The 10,044-nt window shown below is 31.5% G+C and overlaps 2 non-coding genes across 2 annotated transcripts; both read right to left on the reverse strand.

Moving 5' to 3' along the window:
- Nucleotides 1–322: 322 nt before the first annotated feature.
- On the reverse strand, nucleotides 323–396 carry TRNAW-CCA (transfer RNA tryptophan (anticodon CCA)). The gene has a single exon. It is a non-coding gene; the product is annotated as a tRNA-Trp (tRNA).
- A 189-nt stretch (nucleotides 397–585) lies between these two features.
- TRNAP-UGG (transfer RNA proline (anticodon UGG)) lies at nucleotides 586–659 on the reverse strand. The gene has a single exon. It is a non-coding gene; the product is annotated as a tRNA-Pro (tRNA).
- Nucleotides 660–10,044: the final 9,385 nt, after the last annotated feature.

The raw sequence follows: 10,044 nt of genomic DNA on the forward strand, positions 1-10,044 counted from the left end.
AGAGATTAATATTTAGGGATAGATATTACCTTTCTTTTTCTCCTTTCAAATAAATTGAAATGATTGAAGTTTTTCTATTTGGAATCGTCTTAGGTCTAATTCCTATTACTTTGGCTGGATTATTCGTAACCGCATATTTACAATACATACGTGGTGATCAGTTGGACCTTTGATTAATTAACATCTCTTTTTTTGACTGACCCCTTTAATTTTAATTTAATTAATTTAATTCAAGGAGGTCAAATTCGAATTGCTGTTCAATTTTTTTTTTTTTTTTTTTTTTTTCAGTTCGGTGTAATTTTCGACTTAACAAGAGCGGAATCACGCTCTGTAGGATTTGAACCTACGACATTGGGTTTTGGAGACCCACGTTCTACCGAACTGAACTAAGAGCGCTTTCTTATCATAATAAATAAGACTGTAAAAAAGAGGATTCTTTTATTTTATAACCCCAATACATCGTGCACACCTATACTATCATATATCATATATAATATGAGAAAATGATAGATTATGTATGCTTAATTTTAATCAATCTAAAACTAAAATGGCTCCCTCCTTACTGCTCAAAGGAGAAGTAATAGGTAGGGATGACAGGATTTGAACCCGTGACATTTTGTACCCAAAACAAACGCGCTACCAAGCTGCGCTACATCCCTTTCAATTGGCCTACGATGTTATTGTAGAGAATCCCTGTCTTGTTTTCCACACCCTTATTTCATCTATTGATATACAAAAATTATCTTTCCATTTCCTCTTTTTGGTCTCATATCATATAACAACCATATAATGAATAATAAATGAATCTTTTTGGCGGGAATTCTCAGGCAGAAAGGGACCTATTTTGCTGTTTTAAGAAAAGGAAAATCTTATCTATCGAATCATTGTACATTTAAATTTTAATTTTGAATTAGGAATTCCGGGTACAAATATACAAATACAAGTGGTCTTTAACCACACATACATGTGATTATATATGTATTACCATAATGTATGTAATACGATAAAGAAGGAGGATTTTAAATGCGAGATCTAAAAACATATCTTTCCGTAGCACCGGTACTAAGTACTCTCTGGTTCGGTTCTTTAGCGGGTTTATTGATAGAGATCAATCGTTTCTTCCCGGATGCGTTAACATTCCCTTTTTTTTAATTCTAGTTATTGTCGCGGGACGGGGTGAAAAAGATTAGATCGATATACAATCAAATATCTGTGACTAATCTCTCGCCCCCCCTTGACTTTAGTTGTTTTTAGAATTATAATTATATAAGAAATGAATTCTAATTATATAAGAAATAATTCTATTTAGTTTTTTTAGAATTCTAATTATATAAGAATTATATAAAATAAATAAGGAAGGTAGAACGAAAAAAGTGGATTGAACCTCAACAAAACTTGGGTTCAAGCTCCAATTAAATTACTAGTAGAGCGAAAAGAGAAATGTGGCTGGAACAACAGTATCCTACAAGATACTTAAAGAAAATACCGTACTGTGATTCTAAATCGAGTTAGAAATCATTGTATTACTTATTTACTATTAGTATAATACATATTGATTTACTATATTGATTGCAATTGATTGCAACGAAATCTTTCAGGATTTGGTTTTGAGTTAGCAACTTTTATTTATTTATTTTCATTCCTTTCTTCTTCACTTTTGATCGGAAAATAGAAGAGTTGGGTGAATTAAAAACTCAAAGGGGGTTCATGGCCAAGAGTAAAGATGTCCGAGTAACGATTATTTTGGAATGTACCAGTTGTGTTCGAAACGTCGTTAATAAGGAATCAACGGGCATTTCCAGGTATATTACTCAAAAAAATCGACACAATACGCCTAGTCGATTGGAATTGAAGAAATTCTGTTCCTATTGTTACAAACATACAATTCACGGGGAGATAAAGAAATAAATCGAATCAAGTACTCGTATGTCAACCCTTCCCGAGAATATGAGAAAATAGGACATTAGGTATTTAGGTAACATTAGGTATTTAGTATGAGAAAATAGGACATTAGGTATTCAGGTATAATAATATATATTATATAATATATTAAGTAATATTAAGTATATAATTAGTTAGATATAATATATAACTAATATATAACAAATATTTTATTTATATATTAGTCTATATTTGTATTTCCTTGTCTATTCCACGCTTTCTTTTTAAAGTGAAGTTTTTAGTTTTAAATTATTCGATATGCACGTTAATAAATTTTTAACCTTTTTAACCTGGTATATGATTGTATCAATATTCTTTTATTTTTTTTTATTCTATTTTTTATTTAGTTCTTATTTTTTTAATAATTTTTTTCTTTATTCTCGAGTCAATTATTTATTTTTTTAGTTTACCGTCTTCGAATGATTTTTAGTTTACAGTCTTCGAATGATTAGGAGTTGGATTTTCATTGATTAGGAATTAGATTTTTAATATCACTAACTATTTTTTTTTTTATTTTCTATTCGTGCATAATGATTATTTTAATATTGTTAATTTTAATATTGTTGTTAATTTTAATATTGTTAATATTGTATTATTTATTATATTGTATGATTTATTCATTACTATATTTTTTAGTTATTACTATATTTTGTATTTATTACTATATTTCATTATTTATTTCTTATTTTATTAATTATTTATTATTTTCGTGTCGGTTCTATATATATTTATAAATTATATTTATTTATTATTTATGTATTATCACAGTTATAGATATTTATTTAAATTATATTTATATATTAAATATATTAAAATATTAAATTATATTTATATTTTATATATTAAATATATTAAAATATGAAATTATATTTATATATATTTATAAATTATATTTATTTATTATTTATGTATTATCACAGTTATAGATATTTATTTAAATTATATTTATATATTAAATATATTAAAATATTAAATTATATTTATATTTTATATATTAAATATATTAAAATATGAAATTATATTTATATATTAAATATATTAAAATATGAAATTATATTTATATATTAAATATATTAAAATATGAAATTATATTTATATATTAAATATATTAAAATATGAAATTATATTTATATATTAAATATATTAAAATATGAAATTATATTTAAATAAATATCTATAAATAATATAATAATAAAATAAACTAATAAAATAAACAAATAAATAATAAATAAATAATTAAAATAAACTAATAAAATAAACAAATAAATAAGAAATAAATAATAAATAAATAATACAATAATAAAAAAAACAAAGCAAATCGTATTTATTCTATTAATTCTATAATTTGAATTTGATCCGATCAAAATAGGATTTTAGAAAAGGATAGGATAGGATTATTTTTAGAAATAAGGAATAAAGAAATGATGGATAAATACAAGCGATCTTTTCGTAGGCGTTTGCCCCCGATCCAATCGGGGGATCGAATTGATTATAGAAACATGAGTTTAATTAGTCGATTTATTAGTGAACAAGGAAAAATCTTATCTAGGCGAGTAAATAGATTGACTTTAAAACAACAACGATTAATTACTATTGCTATAAAACAAGCTCGTATTTTATCTTCGTTACCCTTTATTAATAATGAGAAACGATTTGAAAGAAGGGAGTCGACCGCTAGAACTAGAACCAGAAATGAGAAACGATTTGAAAGAAGAGAGTCGACCGCTAGAACTACTGCTCTTAGAACCAGAAATAAATAGGCTTACCCTTCAATTGACTCAAAATTATCAAACGTAGACTGATGCTTTATTCAAAAAATCTGATAATCAAAATTGTCGTGTCGTAAGAAAAAAGAAATAAATAAAAGAATCGAATCGGGTTGGGGAAGAAAAATAAATTTTTTTTTTTTTTATTGAGCGTCTTCGCTCATCTTGTTTTCTTGTTTTGATGACCTTATCAGAATTTTTTTATCATATTAATTTCTACTCTACCTCCCTCGAGTTCATTCTCGAGGGAACCCCATTTCATTTAAAGCATTTCGGTGGATTCCTTCCGATCTCCTTATTTTATAATCTCGTTGGAAATCATATAAAGACAATTCCTATTTGAGATAGCTATTTGTGCAAGTATTTTACGATTAAGAAGCAACTGTTTCTTGTACCGATTTTTTATTAATCTACTATAATTATAGGATACCCCCATTCCTCGAATTCCTGCATTTATTCGAGTGATCCACAAACGACGAAAATATCTTTTTTTCCTATCTCTATCCCGATCAGCCGAAACCAAAGCTCTTACTCTTTGTCTCCGAGCTATATATCCCTCTTTCATTCTGGTCATTGAATAAAAGAAATTTTGATGAATAACTAATTCTTTCTTTCAGTTATTCTTTTCTAGTCTATTAATAACAAAACGGATTCTTCCAATGTATAAAATAAAAATTCCAATGGCTTTTGCTACTATAACCGTCCCGCCCACGATTTTTCCTTTTTTCTAGGCATTTCATTTCGCCTTGAAATAAGAAATTGTATTGATACTAGGTATCAAAAAAAGCATATTAACTAAAATAAAGGAGTAAATAGAAATGGATAAATAAATAGTGGGTTCCATCGTTTCTATGGTTACTTCTTAAACGGTGAGGTCCCCTCTATACACCGGAGCTCATTCCTTCATTTAACATTTAATTGGTAACTTGTACAGTTCACACTCTTCGGCTCTACTCATAAATTTTTCAGTAATAGATCTTTCACAACGAGATCTATCTTATACAGTAACGGTATGTAATTAGGAGGATTAATTGGGTAGCTGACCCTGTTAGTCCGTTCTTTGCAAGAGTCGAAGCATAATCTTTTTGCTTTTTAAATAGGATTTTCCCCGCTTAATGGATAAGCATTTGCTACCAATGGGGAATTTTTAAAAAATTCCAAGATTGGATTTGCGCCAATGGAAACCATAAATTTCATACACAATAGAAGGATATGGTAGATCTATCTTTTTTAGATAGTGAACGGAAGAACCCCATTCTATTCACTGGTACTGATCGTTGATACTGAAAAATTGTTTCCTTTTTCTCAGCCCATGATCTGAACAAGTCGCACATACACCCTAGTACATCTTCCTCGGCGCTGAGGACATCCCCGAAGAGCAGGGGCTTTCGTGACATTTCTAATTGGCTGTCTTGCATTTCTAATAAGTTGTTTAATAGTTGGCATGCTGAATCATATACAATCATATACATAATAGACTGGTTTAGATCGATCCTAACCAGATGATTATGAATTACTTCTTTTTCTCTTTAATAGATTAATAAAATATTAATCTATTAAAGAGAAAAAGAAGGAAAGGAATAAGAGGGATTAAATCAATCTAAATCAAAATTAAATGGTGTTCCATTGTCGTCAAATGGTGGTCTTCCATTGCCATTGTCGTCAAATGGTGGTCTTCCATTGCCATTGTCGTCAAATGGTGGTCTTCCATTGCCATTGTCGTCAAATGGTGGTCTTCCATTGCCATTGTCGTCAAATGGTGGTCTTCCATTGCCATTGTCGTCAAATGGTGGTCTTCCATTGCCATTGTCGTCAAATGGTGGTCTTCCATTGCCATTGTCGTCAAATGGTGGTCTTCCATTGCCATTGTCGTCAAATGGTGGTCTTCCATTGCCATTGTCGTTAACTAGTCTCCATTTTTTATTCACTATAGGTTTGTTATTCACTATAGGTTTGTTATTCACTATAGGTTTGTTATTCACTATAGGTTTTTCATTCACTATAGGTTTTTCATTCACTATAGGTTTTTCATTCACTATAGGTTTTTCATTCACTATAGGTTTGTTATTCACTATAGGTTTTTCATTCACTATAGGTTTTTCATTCACTATAGGTTTTTCATTCACTATAGGTTTTTCATTCACTATAGGTCTCGATTCTGTACGCACTATATGATCCACAATTCCATGATCTTTGGCTTCTTTTGCTGACATAAAATTATCTCTTTCCATGTCTTTGTTTATAACCCATCGGGGCTGGCCCGTTCTTTGTACATAAGCCTCTATGATGTCTTCTTGCATTTTCATTACTTCGTCTGTTTCCATGACCCAGTCTTTGAAGCCATCATCCTTAAGCATACTAATAGGTTGATGGATCATTACCCTGATGATATAACATACTTCTAACTCACATAATGAGGCGAGAAGAATAGCTATAGAATTGAACAACCGTACAGGCATTTTTTGCGCATTGCATACGGCTTTACAATTGCATACGGCTTTACAATGGAATTCTCTTTTTTCTTTCATCGAAAAAAAGAGAAAATATAGAGTCTATTAGACCCAGATTAATAAATAATCCAATTACCATCCTTCTTTTTCTTTTTTTTTCGGAAAAGTTTAAAAATACTATGATGGCTCCGTTGCTTTATATATTTATTTCGTCTGTGATTCAGCAATCCCAAAGTTTCTTTTTTTTTTTGAAAAAAAAAAAAGAAAGAAAAAAAATAGTCTTTTTTTTTTTCGTACTCTTTCATAACATAAATATTGTTAATAGCCTCTGGTAGGAAAAGAAAAAAAGTTTGTGACGCCTGAGATGGGCCCACGATAGCTAAGATCAAATTGGAAATGCCCCTTCTCTCATACTACTCTTTCGATACATAATCTAATATTTTTTTTTGAAAAAAAAAAAAAGAAATAAAAAAAAAATTTCATATCGAATTCAAAGTGCCATGCTATTATTACTTACTAATTCATATTTCATATGGCGAAGGCATAGTCTTCTTTTTTCTTTCCATCAATAATAAAAAAAAAAAACTCATTGGCGCCGAGCGTGAGGGAATGCTCTGCGTTTGGTAATTTCTCCTCCGACCAAGAGAAAAGCTGCGATTGAAGCGGTCAATCCCATGGCTAGTGTATGCACATCTGGTTCCACTGCTTGCATAGTATCAAAAAGAGATAATCCAGATACTATCCCTCCGCCAGGAGAGTTTATAAAAAAAAACAGGTCTCGGCTATTACTCTCTATACTGAGATAGATCATAATACCCGCAAGTTGATTCGAGGTCTGGATATCAAGCTCTTTGCCCAAAAAAAGCAATCTTTCTCGATAAATTCGGTTGATTAGGATAAAATTGTATCCCTTAGTAGCCGTACAGGCACCTTTTGATGCATACGGTTCAACAAAAATTGCGAAAAAAAATCAATGTGTAGATTCCAGCCATCCTTTGTTTTTTCTAGTCGGACCTTTCTAACTTCTAATTTCTAATGAAGGGGCTTTTTCTTACATTTTTTAAATAAAATGAAATTTAAAATTAAATTAAAGAAAGATGAGTTTTGGCCCGTTTTCCTATAATATAGAAAAAATTCGCTAAACTTATTGCACAAACTTTTCATTGATCCATTTTTTTTTTCATTGCGATTCAATCCAAATCACGATGTCATTTTCTTGTTCCTGAATGGGGTTCGTCAATTTTTTATTCAATTTTTTTAGGTTTATGCTCTACTCCGAGTAAAGATCTGCCCGATTTTTATTTGCACATATAGGACAAATGACCCAATACCACGTCTTTTTGCTATGATTTCATTTCCTTTTTTTATTTTAATTTAATTCCTTTTTCTTTCATGTTTTTCGCCAAATATTCAACGTATTTCCCATATTATTCGATTGATTAACAGTTTGAAATCGCTCTTATTTATAATTAAAAAAAAAAAGAAAAATTATGATTATGATATAGGTGGTAATCATAAATATATTACCAATTGGGTTTTTTCTAAACGGAGCCTGGATACTTCATTTTATCAGTCCAACCAAGCCAACCATAAATCATTCTAATTGAAAATATTAATCTGGATACACCCCCATGAAATGGATCTCTAATTGCACTTCATTACACTTCCCGCTACAAATTTTTGATAATTCAATCAATCTTTTTGGGGCGAAACAGGGGATATCTCGATCGGGCGAGAGAACGGGGGAATCCCATATGACCCAATATATTTGACAAGTCGCACTATATGTCAACCCAGCTTGCATCGTTATCTCCCGGAACTTGAAAAGGAACTTTTGGAATACCAACAGGCATAAAGTAAAAAGAATGTAAAATTATATTTCGCTTTGATTGTGGAAGCGTAATACGTAATGTAATACGTAATAATGGTCTTATCTTAATAATATGTAATATTATATTTCACTTTGATTGTGGAAGCGTAATACGTAATGTAATACGTAATAATGGTCTTATCTTAATAATATGTAATATTATAATATGTAATATTATATTTCACTTTGATTGTGGAAGCGTAATACGTAATGTAATACGTAATAATGGTCTTATCTTAATAATATGTAATATTATAATATGTAATATTATATTTCACTTTGATTGTGGAAGCGTAATACGTAATGTAATACGTAATAATGGTCTTATCTTAATAATATGTAATAATGGTCTTAATAATATGGGCCTTTATCATATTTTATACATAGATAGACTAAGGCCATAAAATAAAGAAAGGCGGAATGAATGAAAGAGAATTCTTACGAATAGGTCCTTTGAATGATGAACAAATAGGGATGCATTCATTCATAAAAAATAGGATCAACCCCCATTGCGTATTGATACTTATCGAGTATAGAATAGATCTGCTTCTCTTTTTTCTTCTGAGCCGAATTCTTCCCTTATTACTAATGGAATAGAACAAACATTAATCCTTTCTCCGAAAGAATCCACCGAAAAGGGGAGGTATTCCAATGCAATAAAGTTACATAGTGTCTATTTTTCGTTGATTTGATAAAGGGGTATTTCCATGGGTTTGCCTTGGTATCGTGTTCATACTGTCGTATTGAATGATCCCGGTCGCTTGCTTTCTGTTCATATAATGCATACAGCTCTGGTTGCTGGTTGGGCCGGTTCAATGGCTCTATATGAATTAGCTGTTTTTGATCCCTCCGATCCCGTTCTTGATCCAATGTGGAGACAAGGTATGTTCGTTATACCCTTCATGACTCGTTTAGGAATAACCAATTCATGGGGCGGTTGGAGTATTACGGGGCGGACTATAACAAATCCGGGTATTTGGAGTTACGAAGGTGTGGCCGGAGCACATATTGTGTTTTCTGGCTTGTGCTTCTTGGCAGCTATCTGGCATTGGGTATATTGGGATCTAGAAATTTTTTGTGATGAGCGCACAGGAAAACCCTCTTTGGATTTGCCCAAGATTTTTGGAATTCATTTATTTCTCTCAGGAGTGGCTTGCTTTGGCTTTGGCGCATTTCATGTAACAGGATTGTATGGTCCTGGAATATGGGTGTCCGACCCTTATGGACTAACCGGAAAGGTACAACCTGTAAATCCAGCGTGGGGCGTGGAAGGTTTTGATCCTTTTGTTCCGGGAGGAATAGCCTCTCATCATATTGCAGCAGGGACATTGGGCATATTAGCGGGCTTATTCCATCTTAGTGTCCGTCCGCCCCAACGTTTATACAAAGGATTACGTATGGGAAATATTGAAACCGTCCTTTCCAGTAGTATAGCTGCTGTCTTTTTTGCAGCTTTTGTTGTTACTGGAACTATGTGGTATGGTTCAGCAACTACCCCCATCGAATTATTTGGTCCTACTCGTTATCAATGGGATCAAGGATACTTCCAGCAAGAAATATATCGAAGGGTTAGTGCTGGGTTAGCCGAAAATCAAAGTTTATCAGAAGCTTGGTCTAAAATTCCTGAAAAATTAGCTTTTTATGATTACATTGGCAATAATCCGGCAAAAGGAGGATTATTCAGAGCGGGTTCAATGGACAACGGGGATGGAATAGCCGTTGGGTGGTTAGGACACCCTATCTTTAGAGATAAAGAAGGGCGTGAACTTTTTGTACGTCGTATGCCTACTTTTTTTGAAACATTTCCGGTTGTTTTGGTAGACGGAGACGGAATTGTTAGAGCGGATGTTCCTTTTAGAAGGGCAGAATCGAAGTATAGTGTCGAACAAGTAGGTGTAACTGTTGAGTTCTATGGTGGCGAACTCAATGGAGTGAGTTATAGTGATCCTGCTACTGTGAAAAAATATGCTAGACGTGCTCAATTGGGTGAAATTTTTGAATTAGATCGTGCTACTTT

Source organism: Durio zibethinus, unplaced genomic scaffold, assembly GCF_047325235.1.
Source record: "Durio zibethinus cultivar Kanyao isolate XHJ-2024 unplaced genomic scaffold, ASM4732523v1 HiC_scaffold_309, whole genome shotgun sequence".
In the NCBI taxonomy this organism is placed as follows: Eukaryota; Viridiplantae; Streptophyta; class Magnoliopsida; order Malvales; family Malvaceae; genus Durio; species Durio zibethinus.